Genomic DNA, 25000 nt, shown 5'->3' with positions numbered 1-25000 from the left:
CAGAGGAACTCTCCGCCCTTCTCAGCGCCAATGCGGTCGAGCCCGTGCCATCCGGGCAAGAAGGGCTGGGGTTCTATTCCAGGTACTTCCTTGTGGAAAAGAAAACAGGGGGGATGCGTCCCATCCTAGACCTAAGGGCCCTGAACAAATATCTCGTAAAAGAAAAGTTCAGGATGCTTTCCCTGGGCACCCTTCTCCCCATGATTCAGCAAAACGATTGGCTATGCTCTCTGGACTTGAAGGATGCCTACACACACATCCCGATACTGCCAGCTCACAGACAGTATCTGCGATTTCAGCTGGGCGCACGCCACTTCCAGTACTGTGTGCTACCCTTTGGGCTCGCCTCTGCGCCCAGGGTGTTCACAAAGTGCCTAGCTGTGGTAGCAGCGGCGCTTCGCAGGCTGGGGGTGCACGTGTTCCCATATCTCGACGATTGGCTGGTGAAGAACACATCCGAGGCAGGAGCCCTGCAGTCCATGCAGATGACTATTCGCCTCCTGGAGCTACTGGGGTTTGTGATAAATTACCCAAAGTCCCATCTTCTCCCAGTGCAGAAACTCGAATTCATCGGAGCCCTGCTGGATTCTCGGACGGCTCGCGCCTATCTCCCAGAGGCGAGGGCCAACAACTTGTTGTCCCTCGTCTCGCGGGTGCGAGCGTCCCAGCAGATCACAGCTCGGCAGATGTTGAGATTGCTGGGCCACATGGCTTCCACAGTTCATGTGACTCCCATGGCCCGCCTTCACATGAGATCTGCTCAATGGACCCTAGCCTCCCAGTGGTATCAGGCCGCCGGGGGTCTAGAGGACGTGATCCACCTGTCCACGAGTTTTCTCGAATCCCTGTATTGGTGGACGATTTGCTCCAATTTGACTCTGGGACGTCCCTTCCAAATTCCTCAGCCTCAAAAAGTGCTGACCACGGATGCGTCTCTCCTGGGATGGGGAGCTCATGTCGATGGGCTTCACACCCAAGGAAGGTGGTCCCTCCAAGAAAGCGATCTACAGATCAATCTTCTGGAGTTGCGAGCGATCTGGAACGCTCTGAAGGCTTTCAGAGATCGGCTGTCCCACCAAATTATCCAAATTCAGACAGACAATCAGGTTGCCATGTACTATGTCAACAAGCAGGGGGGCACCGGATCTCGCCCCCTGTGTCAGGAAGCCGTCAGCATGTGGCTCTGGGCTCGCCGTCAAGGCATGGTGCTCCAAGCCACATATCTGGCAGGCGTAAACAACAGTCTGGCCGACAGGTTGAGCAGGATTATGCAACCTCACGAGTGGTCGCTCAATTCCCGTGTGGTGCGACAGATCTTCCAGGCGTGGGGCACCCCCCTGGTGGATCTCTTCGCATCTCAGGTGAACCACAAGGTCCCTCAGTTCTGTTCCAGGCTTCAGGCCCACGGCAGACTGGCGTCGGATGCCTTCCTCCTGGATTGGGGGGAAGGTCTGCTGTATGCTTATCCTCCCATTCCTCTGGTGGGGAAGACTTTGTTGAAACTCAAGCAAGACCGAGGCACCATGATTCTGATTGCTCCCTTTTGGCCGCGTCAGATCTGGTTCCCTCTTCTTCTGGAGTTATCCTCCGAAGAACCGTGGAGATTGGAGTGTTTTCCGACCCTCATCACGCAGGACGAAGGGGCTCTGCTGCATCCCAACCTCCAGTCCCTGGCTCTCACGGCCTGGATGTTGAGGGCGTAGACTTTGCCTCTTTGGGTCTGCCAGAGGGTGTCTCCCGCATCTTGCTTGCTTCCAGGAAAGACTCCACTAAGAGAAGTTACTTCTTTCATTGGAGGAGGTTTGCCGTCTGGTGTGACAGCAAGGCCCTAGATCCTCGCTCTTGTCCTACACAGACCCTGCTTGAATACCTTCTCCACTTGTCTGAGTCTGGTCTGAAGACCAACTCCGTAAGGGTTCACCTTAGTGCAATCAGTGCATACCATTACCAAGTGGAAGGTAAGCCGATCTCAGGACAGCCTTTAGTTGTTCGCTTCATGAGAGGTTTGCTTTTGTCAAAGCCCCCTGTCAAGCCTCCTACAGTGTCATGGGATCTCAATGTCGTTCTCACCCAGCTGATGAAACCTCCTTTCGAGCCACTGAATTCCTGCCATCCGAAGTACTTGACCTGGAAGGTCATTTTCTTGGTGGCAGTTACCTCGGCTCGTAGAGTCAGTGAGCTTCAGGCCCTGGTAGCCCAGGCCCCTTACACCAAATTTCATCACAACAGAGTAGTCCTCCGCACTCACCCTAAGTTTCTGCCAAAGGTTGTGTCGGAGTTCCATCTGAACCAGTCAATTGTCTTGCCAACATTCTTTCCCCGTCCTCATTCCTGCCCTGCTGAACGTCAGCTGCACACATTGGACTGCAAGAGAGCATTGGCCTTCTATCTGGAGCGGACACAGCCCCACAGACAGTCCGCCCAATTGTTTGTTTCTTTTGATCCCAACAAGAGGGGAGTGGCTGTAGGGAAACGCACCATATCCAATTGGCTAGCAGATTGCATTTCCTTCACTTACGCCCAGGCTGGGCTGGCTCTTGAGGGTCATGTCACGGCTCATAATGTTAGAGCCATGGCAGCGTCGGTAGCCCACTTGAAGTCAGCCACCATGGAGGAAATTTGCAAAGCTGCGACGTGGTCATCTGTCCACACATTCACATCTCATTACTGCCTGCAGCAGGATACCCGACGTGACAGTCGGTTCGGGCAGTCAGTTCTTCAGAACCTGTTTGGGCTTTAGGATCCAACTCCACCCCCCGAGGGCCCTGTTTGTTCTGTTCCAGGCTACACTCTCAGTTAGTTGGTAAATTTTTTAGGTCAATCTCAGTTATGTCCTCGCCGTTGCGAGGCCCAATTGACCAATGTTGTTGTTTTGAGTGAGCCTGGGGGCTAGGGATACCCCATCAGTGAGAACAAGCAGCCTGCTTGTCCTCGGAGAAAGCGAATGCTACATACCTGTAGAAGGTATTCTCCGAGGACAGCAGGCTGATTGTTCTCACAAACCCGCCCGCCTCCCCTTTGGAGTTGTGTCTTCCCTTGAAGTGTATTGTCTTGCTACATACTGGACTGGCCGGCTCGAGCCGGTTTCGGGCGGGAAGACGGCCGCGCATGCGCGGTGCGCGCGGGCGCGCGAGGGCTAGCAAAGGACTTTGCTAGTGAAGTTTCCGATTGGAGGGGCTGCCGTGGACGTCACCCATCAGTGAGAACAATCAGCCTGCTGTCCTCGGAGAATACCTTCTACAGGTATGTAGCATTCGCTTTAACATCAACGGTACATAAAACACCTTGTGATGTAAGGAGATAATTCAGTAAGAAGAATGTGGAAAAGTCCATAATGTGTGGTTTTGAAATGTAAACAGCTAGAAAGCAGGCTATTCAAAGTCACTTAAAACTTTGTTGATTTGATAGACAATCCTGGCATCAGACAGAGGTCAGTGCAGGTTCTGGTATTGTGAAGCAACTATACAGAGTTGCAAGGTTGACACAGGCAGGGGTTTACATGGAAGGCATCATGTTACATCTGTAAGGCTCCTACTTAGAGGGTCTCTTGGTTTCCAGCAAGCTAAATAATCTATGCTGGTCTGACCAAAAAGAGGATATCATAAGTCACGTCCCTGTACAGACACTTCTACATAGATTTAGTTTACACATGCATATTTTCAGCTCTCATTACAATTAGACTTTCTCATTTCATTAAACATTTCTGTAACTTTCTACTTAAAATGTCCCCAAAATGAATGGGAGAATGCTTCCAACTTCTGCACAATTGTATTCCATACAGTTCAAAACATGATTTTAAATCTTTATCATAGGGCTATTACAAAGGAGCTTCTTAAAAACATTAGATAGGCACATTTCATTTATGGAAAAAACAAATTAGGGAAAAATAAAAATTACATCAGCATCCAATTGTTAACAGTGGAAATTAGGGAAAATAAAGTTCTGTACTTGTCCTAAGAAAACTAATTCATAGCTTGCATAACAAAGAAGATTAGGGCATCAAGTAATCAATTAGGAGCACAGTTTCTCCATTTATACTGAACAAAGGTCATAAAGAACAGAAAAAAATGGGGGAAAATAGTTTAACATGCTATCTGTTTACTATTACCATCAAAAATTGTATATATATTATGTAGAAGTATCCCTCTTGTGTCTGAAATAATATGGTGAAAGAGGAGGCAATTTATTAGGGCAAAGTAGGCAGTCTCCTAGAAAGGCACTGTCTTTGTTCTGGGGCAGTACAAAACATTTTCATTCAAGGTACATAAATGATTTTAAATTCTTATTAATCTAAACATTCATCTAGATTCACTATTCCTGGGGAGCAATTTGTTTGGAATCTCAGTTACCTGAGGTACAGTAACACAGTATTTCCTAGCACTAATCACATTAGCAAAACAAAAGTTCAGCAGGACTGTGTTAAATCCTGTGTTGATGACCCTCACTTTCAAACTACAGCTGATCCCTCAGGGATATTAGGGAGGAGTAGAATTTAACCATATGGGAACAATAAAACTGCATCACAAAGTTTAAAGTGTAAAAGTATTTAGCATGTAGACATAACAGAAAAATACAGGCAGGAGACTTACAGTTAATGTAAAAGTTATCCTTTTATGAAAACATACTAATCAGAATCTAAAAAGTGGATGTCAACATTTGAATCCAATCTAAGAAAAATCAGCTTTAAAAAAGAAAAATCTTAATGAGGCAGACAAAAGCTGCATATATCTTGAAGAAAAAGAGACCTAAATTCTGTACTAAGTGTGGGAAAAATTACACTTTAGCTGTAACTGGTGTATTAAAAATGTTGATAAAAGACAGACAGACTCTAAGTAGTTAACAAGACTACTAGGGAATGCCAAAAAGAAATCTTTTGTTATATTGTATACACAACTAATATGTACTCGGGAGAGAAACTTTTTATATGTACTGATTGTCTCACAAAATTGGAAAAAAGTCAGAAGTGATAATTTATATGGATTGTATGTAAGGGGTAACATAAAGACAGACAAACAAATAAAAGGCAAAGAATCGAGGTTGTAAATCAAATCAGACTATAGGAATTCAGGACTGGGCGTAACCTGCAAATAAACATGGTGTTATACACAAGTATTTATGGTATCCAAGTAAATTACCAAAACTGTTTCTTAGAGCCAGAAGTAATTCTTATGTGCACAAATGAATAACATGGCATAGCCACTCCAGAAGAAGGAAAAAAAATGTACTTGCAGTACTGTTTAAATACTCCATGGAGTTTCTTTATTTCTGCAGGTAATAAAGAAAGTCTTGGTGGAGTGCATGCAAATAATGAAAAAAAGAAAGAAAATATTTCTTTATATTCCACTGGTCTGGCTATGTCAGTCTTCGGACGCACATGTACATGTTTCATCATAGTTTCTTAAAGCAAACAGGGGAAAACCACCATAAAGTTTCATACTGGAATGTGGACCAATTAGTCCTGAAAGTAAAACTGTAGAATTCTTAGCAAGCCTAGCAGGAAAACAAAATTGTTATCCAGAAATCATGTACACAAAGGAAACAGTGACATAGAATTATATCAAATAAATAGTAGATTTGACCAAGTAGGATTAAAACTGAAAAGAGTAGGGGCAAACTGTTTTTTTTTTTTCCTTTTATGATGCAAAAGTAATGCCATAAGTACATAAGTAATGCCATACTGGGAAAAGACCAAGGGTCCATTGAGCCCAGCATCCTGTCCACGACAGCGGCCAATCCAGGCCAAGGGCACCTGGCAAGCTTCCCAAACGTACAAACATTCTATACATGTTATTCCTGGAATTGTGGATGTTTCCCAAGTCCATTTAGTAGCGGTTTATGGACTTGTCCTTTAGGAAATCGTCCAACCCCTTTTTAAACTCTGCTAAGCTAACCGCCTTCACCACTTTCTCCGGCAACGAATTCCTGAGTTTAATTATACGTTGCGTGAAGAAAATTTTTCTCTGATTTGTTTTAAATTTACTATACTGTAGTTTCATCGCATGCCCCCTAGTCCTAGTATTTTTGGAAAGCGTGAACAGACGCTTCACATCCACCTGTTCCACTCCACTCATTATTTTATATACCTCTATTATGTCTCCCCTCAGCCGTCTCTTCTCCAAGCTGAATAGCCCTAGCCTCCTTAATCTTTCTTCATAGGGAAGTCGTCCCATCCCCGCTATCGTTTTAGTCGCCCTTCACTGCACCTTTTCCAATTCTACTATATCTTTCTTGAGATGCGGCGACCAGAATTGAACACAATACTCAAGGTGCGGTCGCACCATGGAGCGATACAACAGCATTATAACATCCTCACACCTGTTTTCCATACCTTTCCTAATAATACCCAACATTCTATTCGCGTTCCTAGTCGCAGCAGCACACTGAGCAGAAGGTTTCAGCGTATTATCGACGACGACACCCAGATCCCTTTCTTGGTCCGTAACTCCTAATGTGGAACCTTGCATGACGTAGCTATAATTCGGGTTCTTTTTTCCCACATGCATCACCTTGCACTTGCTCACATTAAACGTCATCTGCCATTTAGCCGCCCAGTCTCGTAAGATCCTCTTGTAATTTTTCACAATCCTGTCACGATTTAACAACTTTGAATAACTTTGTGTCATCAGCAAATTTAATTACCTCGCTAGTTACTCCCATCTCTAAATCAGCTAACGTGTTCAGTTAAGCTTGGGGCTAAAGACAAAAGGTAATTTAATCCTTATCAGTACTGCTGGAAAATCCAGTTCATTTCAAAGAAACATTTGGTGCTCTCAAACAAAGTTAAGTTTCTAGCACTGAATTGAAAACAAAGGAATGTTACTAAATAAACATGACAAACTACAGCTCACTGTCCCTCTGGAAAACAGACACCTATAATTTATTTAGGCCAAGCCATGGTCATTAGGAAGAACAAAGAAAAGAACTTATCTGTACTCTCAGAGGCAGATGCACTAAAGCTTAATGAGCCTTTAATGACCCTCCAACTAGGAAATTTTGATCCGTTGCATGCATCAAAGGAATTTTACCGAGGTAGGTTACTGACGTCAGACGGGGGCAGGCCTAGGAGGAGAGAGACGCACGACCGAAGCTGTGCGAAGACAGGCATCAGCTTTTCTTCTTGCCCGTGCAGCACCTTCAGACAGAGGAGGGAGGTGCTGCACGGGCCCGGTAAGAGGGAGGGGGGCCCGGTGGAGGGGGGGAATGGCGGCGATGACCCCAAGAGGGGGCGGGGCACAGGGCGGAGGATGTCGGAATGCGGAGCTGAGGGGAGAAAGAGTAGTGAGGAAGGGAGGGGGCCGGGGCTGCTACGGTGTGTTTTGCTTTTTAATTTATAATGCAGGGGGAAGCGGGTAACGGCGACCTTGGGCGGGGGGGGGGGGGGCAAGGACGGACATACAGGACGAGCGCCTTTGCCCCCTCCCGACCCTTTTTTTGTTTTGATTTGGGAGCCATGTGCTTGTGTTTTGACTGTTTGTGGCATGCGCAGAGCAGCTAACATAACGCTTGGCTGCTCTGCGCATGATTTAGGGGCCGATTACCGACGTGTATTGTGATTCTTTGATACATTGTACTTTTCAATACCGATCCGAGCATGTGTGACTTGTTGTTTTGGTGCATTCTTTGTTTTTTGAAAATTGTTAGGGACGTTAACGATTTAGATTTTTTAACGTTTGCTTGGTGCATCTGCCTCTCAGTTTGAAATTCTCTCCAAGAAGCAAAAGAAAAATGTTTTAAAAGAGAGGGGCTTTTTTTTCAACTGCAGGAAAAGATAAATGCTGAAATAGTCACAAAGGTTTACTAATTCAGACAGTTGTAACTGACTACAACTAAATAAAGTATATCCCTGGTTAGTGTTTTAGAGCCATGAATGCAAACATTTAAAAAAAAACCAAGGATCTAAAGAAGCCTCCTGTGACCACAAAGAAGGAATTTTCTCTAGCAATCCTGTGCCTTTTTTTTTATATAAAGGACTGGACCTTTAGTAATCAATGGATTCAGAGCACAAAAAGGAAGCATTGTTAGAAACAAAGAAAAAATTCAAAGAATGTGAACTAAGATTTGAAACAGAGCTCAAATAACATAAGAATATCTTCCCTAACAGAATAGCAATTATATACTTACGAATTGTGGTGAAACTGGGGGACAAAGGGCCTGGGTACCGTTGATCAGATGGATTTCTCTTCAGCACTATTCCTGATCTTCACTCATTGATGACAATTTCTGGTCTACGTTATAATAACTATGAACACTAAATTTAAAACTTGGAGCAAGAAAAAATATATCATTAAAAAAATAAATTCTTGTAAATTATAGCGCTCCTCTAAATGTCGGAGTCACCAATTTTGTACTTGGCTGCACATTTGGTTGGTATTCTCTAAACATATCTACTATAATTTGCAACCCCAGCGTTCTGAAGCTGACTGCCAGGAAGTTGAAGCCCAGTTCGTAATGTCTGAAGCCTTCCAGTGACTTCACCGTGTTGCCTGGGAAACTGCGACGCATCTCAAGCATGGGCAGACCCCTGAATAGAGAGCAGGGCCGCTTTCAGCACCTTTATCGCGGAGTGGCAGACTCTCGCCTGTCCAGGGCCACTGGGAACAGCGCTGGATCCTGTCAGTTCATCGGGGTCCGCCTCGGCTGCTGGTTTCGGGTGATTCCTCCCCCGCTGCCTCTCCAGAGATTCTCCTGCACCGCTGGGGGGGGGGGGGGGGTCAAATGACTGCGTCTGTAGCACACTACCACCCTTCTCTCGCTCGCCTCCCTGGGCTGATAGATCTCTTCGTCCTGTCCCAATCCCTCTCTGTGCAGGAGAGAAGGACTTAAACTGCCCTGACCACCTCGGGGACTGACAGCCTCTGACCTACAGTACTTCCTCGCATCCTGCTCTTGGGAGTTTCTTCCTTCTTTTTGTTCAGGTAAAGTTAAGTACGGGTGTGTGGGACGGACACGGTGAAACTGGTGGAGGTGAAGGGCCTGGGAGTAGTTTTTGTGCTGAGGAGGATCCTGGAAAGATGCTTCCCATTGCCTAGGGAGGGGGGTGGCGAAGAGTTGCTCCATTATCCGGTTTGGTTTGGCACGGGAAGGGCCCGGGCGAGCTGCAGTCTACCTCTGGTGAAGGTGGCCGTGTTCTGGGTGGCTCCCTGGCAGCCTCTTGGAGCTCTCTGACAGCTCTGACTGTTGCTGGCTGGTGGAGTCCGGCTGTGGTGGAATCCAAGCCGGGTTTTCTCTCTGCGGGGAGGGAAGTGGGGCATGGAAAGTAGTGGATGCGCTCTTAGGAACAGAGCTGAACAGTTATACTTTCCAGAGAAAAAAAAAACAAAACAGTTTGAAGGGGATACAAGGGAAGAATTTAAAAACAAAAAACATTCTTGGACAGGGCAAACAGGGAGATTGCAGGATAGGGATGGATGGCCACACTCAGTCACGCTCAATCACTCTCTCACTGTCACTCTCACACAGTCACTCACTGTCACACACACACATTATCTATGTGACACACCCACACTGGATCTGTCAGAGGCACTCTCCATCTCACATACTTGGAGGGCAGAGGAGGTAGGGAGGGGGTCCTGGAATGGGAGGGGGAGGGGGAACTGGCATAGGAGGGGGAGGGATCCTGGAACTCGAAGGGGAGGGGGGTCCTGGAACGCAGAGGACAGAGAGAGAGGGAGGGAGGCGCGGGGCGGTGGAACTCTGAGGAGAGACAGCCGGCACTTCCGAAGGGGAGGGGCAGCTGCACACGTCCTTCTTCCACTCGGAGGGCACAGAGAGGGAGGGAGGCACGAGGGTGTGGAACTCAGATGACAGGGGGTGCATGGAACTTGGAGGGGAGCAGAGGGAGGGAGGGGCTCCTGGAACTGGAGGGGGGAGGGGGAACTGGAGGGGGAAGGGAGGAACTGGAGGGGGAAGGGGGGAAGGGGAACTGGAACGGGAGGGAGGTAGGGGCCATGGAACTCGGAAGGGAAGGGGCCTGGAACTCCAAGGAGAGAGAGGGACGGACATGCAGGGGTGTGGAACTCCAAAGACAGAGACCAAGGGACGGAGAGCTGGAACTCATTTGCCAACCTTCCGGAAACTATTAAAGACTAACCTGTTCAAAGAGACTTATCATTTAGACCCTCTTAAATGAACTGACATCACAACTTTATCAGAACAAGTTAACATTGAACTTTTCTCTCATTTGTTTACTTTAATCTCATTGACACTATTGAATGTTATATATTATCCTTGTTCTCAAATACCTGAAATGTATTGAATAGCTAATCATTTCTAACTTATTTTATATTTTCTGTACTTTATTTGCAATAATACTCTGTATTTCTCATTCTGTTAATGGTGATCGCCATTACGGCATAATGTAAGCCACATTGAGCCTGCAAATAGGTGGGAAAATGGGGGATACAAATGCAGCAAAATAAAATATAAATAAAATAAACTCTGAGGAGAGGGGAGCATGGAACTCCGAGGACAGGGAGGGGGGCCTGGAATTCACATGACAGGGAGTGAGGCAAGAGGCCAAGCTGCAACTGTGAGGAAAACCTTGCTAGCACCCGTTTCATTTCTATCAGAAACGGGCCTTTTTTACTAGTTACAAAATATTACAGAAAAATTGGACGGGAATTAGAGAAAAAAAAATCTTTTATTACTCACCAGCACAGGTAGGTTCCTAATGTACCTCTTTTTATAGTGATGTCATTTGAATCTTCAAGTTCTCTGCCTCCATCTACAGGTATGAGGCATTACCTGTAGGTCTGGACTGGTCTAGCAAGATTTAAGGAAAGGAAATTAACAGGTAAGAGCACATTTCACCATCTAAAACTAGAAACTTTCACTATGTTACATTACTATTATAGTTTTCATCCTGGGGCAATTTTAAAGTTGAAAAATTATATATAAAAAATTGTCAGTACATTTGATGTTGTGGCAACCCAGATTTGTATGAGAATGTGCAATTTTAAATATCCCATGTATGTTTTTTTAAACATTTATGTTCAACAATATTCATTCCAAGATTAGAAAAGAAATAGTTTTTCACCAAAGAGCCTACATCAAGGAAAGACAGACAAAATCCTAAAAGTATATGTTAAGTAGTCAAAGAGGAAATGAATAATCAAAACCCCCATCATCCAGTGTGTGTATACAATTACTCCCCAAATTTAAGAAACAGAAACATTACTTTCTGAATCTAAATTAACAAGAGTCTCTAAAGCTATGCTAGTTTAAAAAAAATGTATCTGTCAATATTCAGCCAGCGAAGGTCAGTGGATTTTTATGTACTGCCCATGGCCAAGATATTTAATGCCAGGTTATGTCTGGGCACCGGCATTGAATCTATGTGTCTTACTGGACATGTGCTGACTGTGGAAACTTATGCAGGTCCTGGATGATATTCAGCCAGGACCCGCATAAGAAGAGTCCACCTTTACTCCCATCCATCCCCTGACAAAGTCTGAGCCCCCCTTCTTTCCCCTGACACTGGCCATTTTCAATCAGGAGCCAAGAGGGGCAGAAGCAAATGGAGTTCACTCCTGCCCCGATGACCAGTAGACCACCAGGCCTGTTATGGTAGGCCCAGAGGAGTCCTGCTGTGATTTGTAGGTGAGGGTGTACCAGGATGGGGATCGAATAATTAGAACTGTCAATGCATCCCCAGTTAGCAAGGCACTGGCACTGAATATTGCCTACACCTGCATAACTTTAGGCTCCTCCTGAATGCCATCCCTGGAAAGACCCACTCCTGCCCACTTTCAAAATGGTCAGCTAGTGCTAATATTCAGTGGCAGTGCCTGGTTATATCAACTGAACCATTTGCATCTCATTCAAAATACAGCAGTTAGGCTTTTATATGAAGTTAAGGCTCAAGACTCAGTTACTCTTTTGTTGAGGGAGCAACACTAGTTGTCAGTGTTGACTCGGGTTAGATATAAAATTCTTGTTTTGACCCATCAGGTATATTATGCTGGGTTCCATCAATATTTGCATTCTGTACTTCTTCCCTATCAACCTGCTCGCCATCTGTCATCTCAGGCTAACTATTTAGTAATTCCATTGTTCTCCAAATTTTGGTTGTATTCTTCAAGTAGGACTGTTTTTAGTATAGTAGCACCAACATTATGTAATACTCTATGGAACCCTCAGTATCTCTGTTTAAAAAGACCATTAAACCATGGTTGTTTGGACAGTTTTTTAAATCTGATTTTGTTTGGTTGAGCAGTCCTGGGCAGTTAAGTTTCCTCGTGGCATTGATTACTAAGCATTATTAAATGGTTATTAACTGTTATGGAATTAACATTCCCTTTCCTTTTGTTTCTGGGGTTTTTATATATATTTTTTTAATTGATGTGTTTGCTTTCCATGCTTATACTATTGTAAAACCACTTTGATACTCTTTGGGTTGAAAGGCGGTATAACAAATTTTGAAATAAATGCCGCTGAAAATCTGTTGCCTTCCCGTTGAGGGTCATTTAAACGGGCAGAAGCCTCTCCCTGCCTACTTAAATCACTTTGAATACTATAGTCTTTGCCAGAGAGAAACTAACCATTTGCACGGAAACTTAAGAAAAAAAGTTCCTCTTAAGGACACAACATGGAGTTTTAATAACAGAAACCCCTTCCTAGCAGTTGAGTGGCTGTTACATCAAGGAAAATCTATATAGCTGTCCCACAAACCACTACATCCTTTTTAATAAAATAAGATTTGAGAACCAATGTGGCAATTCTATAAATTGGCATCAAGATTTATGTGTCCCAGTGCCATGCACTTATGTTATAGAATACTAGCATAAGTCATCACTGGCGTGCCTAAAGTTAGGCACCAACAGTTATTCCAAGTCGAGTGCTGAAGTGCGCATATCTCAGATTCATGCCCATGACCTGCCCATACTCTGCCCATATTTATGTTCCCTCGCACTTAGCGCTAAATGATTTTGGTGCATATGTTATAGAATAGCACATAGCACTTACATATGTAAATGCCAATTCCATAGTGTCCCACAGATCAATCAAGAGACTGGTGGGTTATGTCCCTCTGCCAGCAGGTGAATTTCTGAGGTTCACTATATGTGGTCATGTGTAGCCACTCAAACCTTAGTATTCTCTCTATCTAGCAGGTGGAAGGTACATAGCTCTGCAGCTCTGGATTGGGGCTCCTCACCCGTTCCCTCGGGCCGAGTTCAGCGTCCCTTAGAGGGTTGAGGGCTCACTGCGGTGGTCGCGGTACACCTGGTGGGGCCAGGTCCCTACCTTCCTCCCCCCACCCTCCCGCAGTACCTCTTGGCAGCCTACGTGAGTCTGACAAAAAAAGGGATTTTTTTTTAGTTGCTCGTTTGCACTCACAGTGAAAAGGGCTTCGTTTTAGCCAGGGTAGGATCAGGCGACCCTCAGGGGGAGGAATGCTGGCTTCAGCCTAACCCCTGGTAAGCCTTTCCTTGGCTGAGAGCTGCCCGGCTGCCTTTCAGGTGCTGTGGAGGACTTGCAGCTTATCTGCATATCCTTACAGCCTGCTCCGGGGTGACTCCCAGGTCCACTCCGATCCACTCAGGGCCTCCGCTCTAGGTGCCGCGCGCCAGGGCATTTTCTCTTTACATTTATTTTTCTCCCAGTTACTACTTATGGCTCCAGTACACTTTTTCTTCTTGGTACTGTCCCTTCCTGATCTGTTTCTCCATCTGAAACCACTGTACACTGCAGGAACACATTGTCCACCCTCTGTGTTCATCATCTCACCATCTCCTTTTTCCTCTTCCTTTTTCTCAGCTCTCAACCTTCAACATTTCCTTCCTTCCATTCATCCATCTCCTTTCTATCTGAGTACATCTCGCCTTCGTCGCTGTTGTCATACCTTTCCTACTCTTCTCCGTACTCTCTTGCTCCTTCTCCTGCTCTCCGCTGGGAACATTAATCCCAATCCTGGTCCTCCACATCAGCTCTCATCCTATTTGTGCAGGTCACACCGTAATATCTCCAATCTAATTTCAGTTCCTCTCCTCCCCCCTTCTTCCCTGCCTTTCTCTTGCGCTCTGTGGAATGCCCATTCTGTCTGTAACAAACTTTCCTACATCCATGACCTCTTTATCTCTCGTACTCTCCATCTGCTTGCCCTAACTGAAACTTGGCTTTACCCTGAAGACTCTGCTTCAGTCACGGCCCTATGCCATGGAGGTTATCTTTTCAACCATACTCCTCGCCCAGTTGGCTGCAGAGGTGGTGTCGGGCTACTACTTTCACCCTCTTGTAGATTTCAACCTCTTCTTCCACCTCAGTCTCACTGTTTTTCTTCCTTCGAAGTCCACTCCATCTGTCTGTTTGCTCTTCTGCCTCTCTGAGTAGCAGTCATTTATCGACCCCCTGATAAGTCCCTTTCTTCCTTTCTCATTGACTTTGATGCCTGGCTTTCCCTCTTTCTTGAACCTTCATCTCATTCCCTTATTCTTGGGGATTTTAACATTTATGCTAATGATCCCTCTGACTCTTATGCTTCTCAGTTTCTTGCTTTAACATCCTCTTTCAGTCTTCAACTGTGCTCCACTGCCCCCACTCACCAGAATGGCCACTGTCTTGATCTTATCCTCTTCTCAAATTGCTCACTCTCCAGTTTCTGTGCCTCAACTCTTCCTCTCTCTAACCATCATCTGATAACTTTCACACTTAAACACCCTCCTCCCCAGTCCTGTCCAATCTTAACCGATACATTTAGGAATCTTCAGGCTATTGACCCTTCTACTCTGTCCTCCAGTGTTTCAAATCTCTTCTCTACCACTATGTTATCCAAGTCTGTCAATGAGGCTGTCTCTTCCTATAATACTATTCTCTCCTCTGCTCTGGATACTCTCACTCCTCCCATTCCCCGTTCTGTAAAACGTACCAAACCCCAGCCTTGGCTGACCTCTAGAATCCGCTACCTACGTTCCTGTGCCCGCTCTGCCAAACACCTTTGACTGAAATTCCGTGCCCATACATTTCAAATTCTTGCTGACCTCCTTCCAGTCTGCTCTTTTACTTGCCAAACAGGACTATTACATCCAGTTGACAAATTCTCTTGGCTCAAACCCTCGACGTCTCTTTGCCACACTGAACTCTCTCCTCAAAGTGCCTTCACCTCCAACTCCCCCTTCACTTCCTCCCAAGCTCTGGCTGAGTACTTTCATGATACGGTTCACAAGATTAAACTTGAATTCTCAACCAGGTCACCTCCACCTCTCCTTCCCTTAGTCCATTCTCTCAACCCTCCAACCCCTGCCTCCTTCTCTACCTTTTCTGACATCACTGAAGAGGAAACTACACATCTTCTGTCCTCCTCAAAACTAACTACCTGTTCCTCTGATCCTATTCCCACCCATCTACTTAACATTATCTCTCCTACTATCTTCCCTTTTATCTGTCATATCATCAATCTTTCACTTTCCACTGCGACTGTTCCTGATGATTTCAAACATGCCGTAGTCACACCACTCCTTAAAAAACCTTCATTGGACCCTACCTGTCCTTTCAACTATTGCCCCATCTCCCTCCTCCCTTTCCTATCCAAGATACTTGAACGTGCTGTTCACCGCCGTTGCCTTGACTTTCTTTCATCTCAAGCTATTCTTGATCCACTTCAATCTGGCTTTCGCCCCCTTCATTCAATTGAAACAGAACTTGCTAAAGTCTCCAATGATCTGTTCCTGGCCAGATCCAAAGGTCTCCATTCTATCCTTATCCTTCTCGATCTATCTGCTGCTTTTGACACGGTTGATCACAGCCTGCTCCTTGATACGCTGTCCTCACTTGGATTTCAGGGCTCTGTTCTTTCCTGGTTTTTTTTCTTATCTCTCCCAACGTACCTTTAGTGTATACTCTAGTGGATCCTCCTCTACTTCTATCCCACTGTCAGTTGGTGTACCTCAGGGATCTGTCCTGGAACCTCTTCTTTTCTACATCTATACTTCTTCCCTTGGTACTCTGATCTCATCCCATGGTTTTCAGTATCGTCTTTACGCTGATGACTCCCAGATCTACCTCTCCACACCAGAAATCTCAGCCAAAATCCAAAAGTATCAGCCTGCCTCTCTGACATTGCTGCCTGGATGTCTCTGCGCCATCTGAAACTAAACATGACCAAGACTGAGCTTCTTATCTTTCCCCCTAAACCAACCTCTCCTCCTCCCCCATTCTGTATTTCTGTGGATAACACAGCTCATAACCTTGGGGTCATCTTCGATTCCTCCCTCTCCTTCTCTGCACAAATTCAGCAGAATGCTAAAACCTGTCGTTTCTTTCTCTATAATATCACCAAAATTCGCCCTCTCCATTCTGAGCACACTACCAGAAACCTCATCCACACTCTTATCACCTCTCGCTTAGACTATTGCAACTTGCTTCTCACAGGTCTGCCACTTAGCCATCTCTCTCCTCTTCAATCTGTTCAAAATTCTGGTGCACGACTAATATTCCACCAGTGTTGTTATGCTCATATTAGCCCTCTCCTCAAGTCACTTCACTGGCTTCCTGTCCGTTTCTGCATACAGTTCAAACTCCTCTTACTGACCTATAAGTGCATTCACTCTGCATCTCCTCAGTACCTCTCCACTCTCATCTCTCCCTACATTCCTCCCCGGGAACTCTGTTCACTGGGTAAATCTCTCTTATCTGCACCCTTCTCCTCCACTGCTAACTCCAGACTTCGTTCCTTTTATCTTGCTGCACCATATGCCTGGAATAGACTTCCTGAGCCGGTCCGTCAAGCGCCATCTCTGGCCATCTTCAAATCTAAGCTAAAAGCCCACCTTTTTGATGCTGCTTTTAACTCCTAACCCTTATTCACTTGTTCAGAACCCTTATTTTATCATCCTCACTTTAATATTCCCTTATCTCTTGTTTGTCCTGTTTGTCCTAATTAGATTGTGAGCTCTGTCGAGCAGGGTCTGTCTCTTCATGTTCAAGTATACAGCGCTGCGTACGTCTAGTAGCGCTATAGAAATGAAAAGTAGTAGTAGGGGTAGTGTGCAGGGAAACTTTGTGCTCCTAGCTGGGGGGGGGGGGGTGGACTGTTCTCTGGTGCTTCAGCAGAGGCTTATGGCAGCTCCCTTGGAAACAGTCAAACACTGTTTCTGGTGTGGGAGCCGGAGAGCAGCATCGGGAGCATGCGAATGCAACCTGCCCTCGCGGCTCCCGGTCTGAGGAACAGGTTTCCGGGGTGAGGGACCGCTCGTGTCAGAGCAGGGAGTCAGCAGCGCCATTGTTGTCCTTTGCACCTGCTTCGTCCTGCCTGGAAGCTGATGATTTTGGCGCCATTTCTCAGGCGTCCCCAGCGTTGTCACCCGCAGCCTCTTAAGGCGCTAGTAGTTCCCGCCAGGTGCACCGGACTTGGGGATGGCAGGCCAGCGTCTGTTTCTGGGGGAGCGTCACGCTCCATTTCCAGAGCTGCTGCTCCAGGACTGGGCTCATCCGGCACCATTTTGAATTCTTCCCCTCGTGGTTCTGAGCAGGGGGGGGGGGAGGACGTTGGCAATGGGGGCTTTGACTGCAGCAGATTCTGCTGCCTCTCAGGAGGTGGACAAGGATCTGGAGTCAGATGGCAGGCAGTTTTCCCCAGAATTTGTGCTGCTGATGCACAATGCGTTCCTCAAGAGGTCTGGGGGAGCCCCCTCCGGAGGAAGTGGCCGCATCACCTCCTTTAGTAGCCAAGCGTCCGCGGTTCGAATCGCAAGGCTTGGACGCTATTTCAGTGTGTTCGGAGGTAGATGATGGCCAATTATCAGGAGTTTCCCGCTAACCCAGTCAGATTCTCTGGAGGAGGGCGAATTGGCATCAGAAGGGGGAGATGATCCCACGGCAGAGCTTTTATTCCGCCAAGAAGTGCTGCCGGCTCTAATAGTGCGAGTGATGGAAGTCTTGAACATCTCCGTTCTGGACAGCGGGCTCTCTTCTTCAGTAACCCCGTCTACTATGTCAGGCACTAAGCGGCCCCCCAGGTCCTTTCATATTCATGAGGCAATGAAGGTGCTCATTGCGGCTCAGTGGGACACGCCAGAGGCAGGTTTGCGTATGGCCAGGGCCATGGTGTGCCTCTGTCCACTCCTTGATATGGAGCGGGAGGCTTTCCGTCTGCCCACAGTGGATTTCTTAATCACTGCAGTCACTAAGAAGACTACGTTGCCGGTAGAAGGCAGCACAGCTCTTAAGGATCCTCAGGATAGGAAGTTGGAGTCTTCGTTGATGATGTCTTTTGAAGTAGCCACATTGTGTATGCAGGCTTCTGTCTGCGGTTCCTATGCGGCCAGACAGTGTCTGTCCTGGGTGCAGAAAGCGGCCTCACCAGAGAAGCTCGTGGAAGTTTTGCCTTTTCTCGAGGCAGGCCTAGCTTACCTGGTGGATTTGCTTTATGATCTCCTTTGAGCCTCAGCTAAGGGGGTTTTGCTTTCAGTAGTGGCTCGCCGCTGTTTGTGACTTCGTCACTGGTCTGCAGATATGGCGTCTAAATCTCGTTTGGCGCATTTGCCATTCAGAGGCAAGCTGCTGTTTGGGGAAGAAATCCCCCAGATTGTCAAGGATCTGGGGGATTCTAAAGGCCGCCGCTTGCCTGAGGATAAGCCTCGTTCTGGTTCCCTTGTGGGCGGCTCACGGTCCCGATTTAGGGATGCCCGCCGGTTTCATCTGGGTAGATCTGTATCTTTCGCAAAATTGTGTTTTCCTCAGAAGCAGCAGCCGTTTTGTGGAGACCACCGCCCCAGCGGTGCTTCTTCAAAACCAGCCGCTGGACCTCATTCCCAGTGATGGGGTCTTGGCTCATCTCCCGGTGGTGATAGGGGGACGGCTGTCCCTTTTCTTCGAAGGATGGGCTGAAGTGACTTCAGACGAGTGGATCTTGGAGGTCATCTGAGACGGTTACAAACTGGATTTTTATCGAACCCTGGCAGAGTTTTTTGTGGAGTCTCCTTGCAAGGCTCCGCACAAGGTAGCAGCAGTCAAGGAAACTTTAAGAAATCTGATCCAGCTCGGAGCAGTAGTTCCCGTGCCTCTGGAGCAGCAAGGTTTAGGCCGCTACTCCATTTACTTTGTGGTACCACAAATAGGGGGATCATTTTGTCCGGTACTCGATTTAAAGGGCGTGAATAAGGCCCTATGAGTATGTCATTTTTGGATGGAAACTCTTTGGTCTGTCATGGCCACCGTACAGCCAGGGGAGTTACCTCACTCAGTCTCAAGGAGGCTTACTTGCACATCCCCATTTGGCTGCCTCACCATCAGTTTCTGTGGTTTGCGGTCCTTGGCCAAAATTTTCAGTTTCTGGCCCTGCCGTTCGGCCTGGTGACTGCGCCCCGCACCTTCTCCAAGATTATGGTGGTAGTTGTGGCTTATTTGCGGCGAGAGGGAGTACAAGTGCACCCTTATCTAGACGATTGGCTGATAAGGGCAACTTCCTTCGAGGAGAGTGTGCAGGCAACAGACAGGGTCGTCAGTTTGCGCTCGTTGAGTTGGATAATCAACTTGGACAAAAGTCAGTTACTACCTTCTCAATCCCTGGAATATCTCTGAGTGCGGTTTGACACTCGGTCGGGCACAGTGTTATTGTCGGTCAATTGGAGACTGAAGCTGCAGTCTCAGGTTCGGAATCTTTTGGGGCTTCAAGCGCCCAGGGCCTGGGATTACGTTCAGGTGTTGGGCTCCATGTCAGCCACCCTGGAGGTGGTTCCATGGGCCAGGAGTCACATGCGGCCTCTTCAGAGGTCACTTTCAGTCGGTGGTCCGCCTTATCGGAGAATTACACTGTTCGCCTTCCCTGGGAACTGTCTGCCAGGCTTCGCCACGACAGGCTGGAGATTGGCATGCCCTTGGCAGTTCCGTACTGAGTAGTTGTGACCATGAATGCCAGCCTCTCAGGCTGGGGAGCCCATTGTCTGGGTCAAGCGGCGCAATGATTGTGGACCACGGAGGAGGCGTCCTGGTCCATCAACCGTTTGGAGCTGAGGGCGATTCGTCTGGCCCTTCTGGCCTTTTGTTCGATTCTGACAGGGATGCCGGTTCGGGTTCTTTCTGACAATGCAACAGCTGCAGCTTATGTCAACCGTTAGGGAGGCACCAGGAGTGCTGCTCTGGCCAAGGAGGCGTCCCTTCTCTGTCTTTGGGTGGAGGAGTGCTTGACCCTGTTATCGGCGGCCCTGTTATGGGGACGTTGAATGTCGATGCGGACTTTTTAAGTCGTCACGTACTGGATGTGGGGGAGTGGGAGCTCTCTGATCCGGTGTTCTTGATAATCACGTTCAGATGGGGAGCTCCTGCCATAGACCTCATGCCTCGAGGAGTCAATATGAAGGTTCTGCAATTTTTCAGCAGAGGCAGGGATCCCCTCTCTCGGGGGATTGTTTCTCTTCTTCAGCCGTGGCCCCTGGCCGACCTCCTGTATGTGTTTCTGCCGTCGCCCATGATAGGCAGGCTAATAGGTCGTGTGGCTCGTCACCCTGGTCAGGTGATTGTCGTGGCTCCGGATTGGCCCAGATGTCCGTGGTACGCAGATCTAATTCGTCTTCGAGTTGACAGTCCCTTGCGACTGCCGGCTCGTCAGGGGTTGTTACATCAGGGTCCAGTCGTTATGGAGGATCCCTCCCCATTTGGTTTTACATCCTGGCTCTTGAGAGGGCACAATTGAGAAAAAAAGGGCTATCCAGACAAAGTCATTGGTACGATGTTATGAGCTAGGAAGCGTTCCACTTCTACGGCTTACGCTCGAGTGTGGCGAACGCTGAATGCAGCGTCGGCTTCGGTGGCCGCTATTTTGGCCTTTTTACAGGATGGCCTTGACAACTGCCAGTTCTTGAGTTCCCCGAGGGTTCAGGTAGTGGCCCCAGCGTGTTTTAGGGTTCGTCTTCAGGGATCCTCACTGGCCTCGAACCCGGATATCATTTGTTTTCTGCAAGGAGTGAATCATTTGCGTCCATCGCGTGCCTTGGTTTTTCCAACCTGGAATCATAATTTGGTGCTGCGGGCCTTTCAGTGGCCACCTTTTGAGCCTCTCTCTCTTTTGTCACTGAAGGACTTGACATTGAAAACGGTGTTTTTGGTCGGTATTTCTTCAGCGAGGAGAGTTTCGGAGCTGCAGGCGTTATCCTGTAGAGATCCATTTCTCCGTTTTATGGAGGCAGGAGTTACACTGCGGACAGGTCCTTCTTTTTTGCCTAAGGTTGTTTCCTGTTTCCATGTGAATCAACAGCTCTATCTTCCCGCTTTTCAGAAGGAGGAATATCCTTCGGAGTTTCGTGCTCTAAGGTGTTTGGACATGAGACGAGTCCTCATCAGGTACTTGGAAGTCATGAACAACTTTCGTTGTTCAGATCATCTTTTTGTGCTGTTTGCAGGTCAGAAAAAAGGGCAGCAAGCCTCTAAAGCCATGGTGGCTCGCTGGGTTCGAGAAGCTATTTCTTCAGCTTACATCACTTCAGGGAAAGATCCTCTGTCTCAGGTACAGGCACATTCCACGAGGGCGCAGGTGACCTCTACGGCAGAGTCGAGGTTAGTTTCTTTGGAGGAGATTTGCAAGTCGGCGACTTGGTCATCTTTGCATACCTGTTCGAAACACTATCGAGTGGACATGGCAGCACGGTCTGACACCGCATTTGGGACTTCGGTACTGCAAACTGGGGTCTCTGGGTCCCGCCCTATTTAAACATTGCTTGGATACGTCCCACCAGTCTCTGGATTGATCTGTGGGATGCTATGGAAGGTAAACTTAGTTCTTACCTGATAATTTTCTTTCCATTAGTCCCGACAGATCAATCCAGAGGCCCACCCTGATATTTACTGCTCGTTTCGTTGTGTTGGTTTTCTTGTTCGTTTTTACAGTTGCAGGTTATTTGTTATAGTTTAACGAAGGTTGGAGAGAATCTCTTTACTTGCTGTGAGCTGCATGAGTTCCTCCCGTGTTTGCGGTTGCAGGGTAGTAGGAGTATTTCTGAAGTCAAAGGAATACGATTTAAGTAGGGAAGATCCACATAGCTTTGGTATCGACAATACTGAGGTTTGAGTGGCTGCACATCCTATATAATAAAACGCACCTCCAACGTTCTGAAGCCGAGAAAGTGAAGCCTTCAAGCCTTGAAGCATTCCTGCAACGTTCCAGAACTACGGCTTCAGAACGTTGGAGGTGCGTTTTATTATATAGGATATGCTCGGTAATTTTCTGTAGCACATGAGGGGAATTTAATATATGCTGATTAAAGTGGAGGAGTAGCTGAAGGGGGGCAGGGGAGATAGAACAATCGCTGGGTGGCTGGAGGGGGGACGGGGAGAGAGGAGAATCGCTGGGTGGCTGGAGGGGGGGGGCAGGGGACACAGGAGAATCGCTGGGTGGCTGGAGGGGGGCAGGGGACACAGGAGAATCGCTGGGTGGCTGGAGGGGGGCAGGGGAGAGAGGACAATCGCTGGGTGGCTGGAGGGGGCAGGGGAGAGAGGAGAATCGCTGGGTGGCTGGAGGGGGAGCAGAGGACAGAGGAGACTCGCTGGGTGGCTGGAGGGGGGCAGGGGACAGAGGAGACTCGCTGGGTGGCTGGAGGGGCGCAGGGGACAGAGGAGACTCACTTGGTGGCTGGAGGGGGGGCAGGGGAGAGAAGAGCATTGGTGGGTGGATGGAGGGGGGCAAGGGAAAAAGTAGGATCGCTGGGTGGCTGGAGGGGGAGCAGGGGAAAGAGGAGAATCGCTGGGTGGCTGGAGGGGGGACAGAGGAAACACACTCACACCCAGCAGTCTCACTCTCTCTCTGTCACACACACACACTCGCACATTCACTCTCTCTCTCTCACACACAGTCAATCGCACACATACTCTCTCAAATATACACACTCCGAGGAAAACCTTGCTAGCGCCCGTTTCATTTGTGTCAGAAACAGGCCTGTTTTACTAGTAACATAATAAATGCTGGCAGATAAGAAAAGAATTAGAAGCTTTTGTATTTAATGTAGACAGACGCTTATCCACAATAACAAAATTAGAGTCAACATTGATAAATTTAGTTCTCCGAGGACAAGCAGGCTGCTTGTTCTCACTGATGGGTGACGTCCACGGCAGCCCCTCCAATCGGAATCTTCACTAGCAAAGTCCTTTCCTAGCCCTCGCTCGCCGATGCGCACCGCGCATGCGCGGCCGTCTTTCCGCCCGAAACCGGCTTGTGCCGGCCAGTCTTCTTTTCTCCGCGCTTGGTACGGTTGTGTTTTGCCGTTCGTGCCCCGAAAAGTCGATCTCGCACGTCGTTCGACTTGTTTCTGTGAGAAACTGTTCAAATTGTTTCGGAAAGACCTTTTTTGGCCTTTCCCTTCCTCTAGTTCGAGTTTTTTTTCGCCCTGGTAAGTTTTCTTTCGTCGTCGGGGTAGGCCTTACTTAGGCCCCGGTCGAAATTTCCTTCCCGCTATTTTTTCTGGTGCCAAATTTCGCCATTTCGACTTTTGATCTCGCCGGCGTGCTTTTTCCGCCCATGACATCGAAGCCTTCCAGCGGCTTCAAGAAGTGCACCCAGTGCGCCCGGGTAATCTCGCTCACTGACAGGCACGCTTCGTGTCTTCGGTGTCTGCGGGCCGAGCACCGCCCTCAGGCCTGTAGTCTGTGTTCCCTTTTACAGAAGCGGACTCAGGTAGCGAGGTTAGCCCAGTGGAACTTTTTGTTCTCGGGCTCTTCGTCGGCATCGACACCGGGGGTATCGAGTGCATCGACGTCTTCAGCGTCCAGACCTTCATCCTCGGCCGCCAGTGCATCGAGGCATCGACCCTCTGCATCGGCGCCGAGACATCGGACGACTGTATCGACGTCGGTGGTACCGGGACCCCGTCTGCTGATGTCGTCGGACGGTGGTGCTTCGTCTGGAGTGCAGGTGAGGGCTGTCCATTCCCCTGCTGGTGGCGGTGAGCCTTCGGGTGGGTCTCCCCCTACCCTGAGGGCTCCTGCGGTACAGCCCCCCCGAGATCGACCCTTTCGGTCTCGGCCCCGAAGAAGAGACGGCTGGATTCTACGTCCTCCTCGTCGGTGCCGGGAAGCACCGGTGACGTGCTTCGCAAAAAATCTAAGAAGCATCGACACCGGTCCCCTTCCCGCGTCGGCACCGAGAGCTCTGGGTCGCCGAGGGAGTCGGCACCCAGCAGGCATCGGCACCGAGAGGACCGCTCACCCTCTGTTCAAGAGGTGTCGATGCGCTCCACTCTGGACAGCCCGGAACAGCCTCCACGCCCGGAACAGGTTCTGACGTCGACGCCTGCATCGACTTCCATGCCTTTTTCTGCAGCCGCTCTGAACGAGAGCCTCCGGGCCGTTCTCCCAGAGATCCTGGGAGAGCTGTTGCGCCCTACCCCTCCGGTACCGGCGGTGCTTGCGCCACCGGTACCGTCGAGCGTGGCGCCGGCTGGTCCATCGCCCGGGGTGAGGTCACCGGCGTCGGTGCCGCTTGCGGTACCGACTGCCGTCGCCTCCCAGGAAGGCTCCCCGACTACGTCGGTGGAGGGAGCTTCGCCGATGCGGGCGAGGGAGTCTACCTCTCGACGCTCCCATCGTGGACGTGGCTCCACAGAGTCGAGCCGGGCGCGGTTGCAGACACAGGTTCGTGAGCTTGTGTCTGACACCGAGGGTGAGGCCTCGTGGGAAGAAGAGGAAGACATCAGATATTTCTCTGACGAGGAGTCTGAGGGTCTTCCCTCTGATCCCACTCCCTCTCCTGAAAGGCAGCTTTCTCCTCCTGAGAGCCTGTCTTTCGCTTCCTTTGTCCGGGAGATGTCTACGGCCGTCCCCTTCCCGGTGGTTGTGGAGGACGAGCCCAGGGCTGAAATGTTTGAGCTCCTGGACTATCCTTCTCCACCTAAGGAAGCGTCCACAGTACCCATGCATCATGTCCTGAAAAAGACATTGCTGGCGAACTGGACCAAACCTCTAACTAATCCCCACATTCCCAAGAAGATCGAGTCCCACTACCGGATCCATGGGGACCCAGAGCTGATGCGCACCCAGTTGCCTCATGACTCTGGAGTTGTGGATTTGGCCCTAAAGAAGG

The 25000-nt window shown here is 48.4% G+C and overlaps 1 protein-coding gene across 3 annotated transcripts in view; it reads left to right on the top strand.

Moving 5' to 3' along the window:
• CFAP36 (cilia and flagella associated protein 36) overlaps positions 1-25000 on the top strand; it is a 294401-nt gene that overhangs the window by 68287 nt on the left and 201114 nt on the right. The window lies entirely within an intron of this gene.

The sequence above is a fragment of the Microcaecilia unicolor genome, chromosome 3 (genome assembly GCF_901765095.1).
Source record: "Microcaecilia unicolor chromosome 3, aMicUni1.1, whole genome shotgun sequence".
Classification (NCBI taxonomy): Eukaryota; Metazoa; Chordata; class Amphibia; order Gymnophiona; family Siphonopidae; genus Microcaecilia; species Microcaecilia unicolor.
This window is presented reverse-complemented; position numbering and strand designations above follow the sequence as displayed.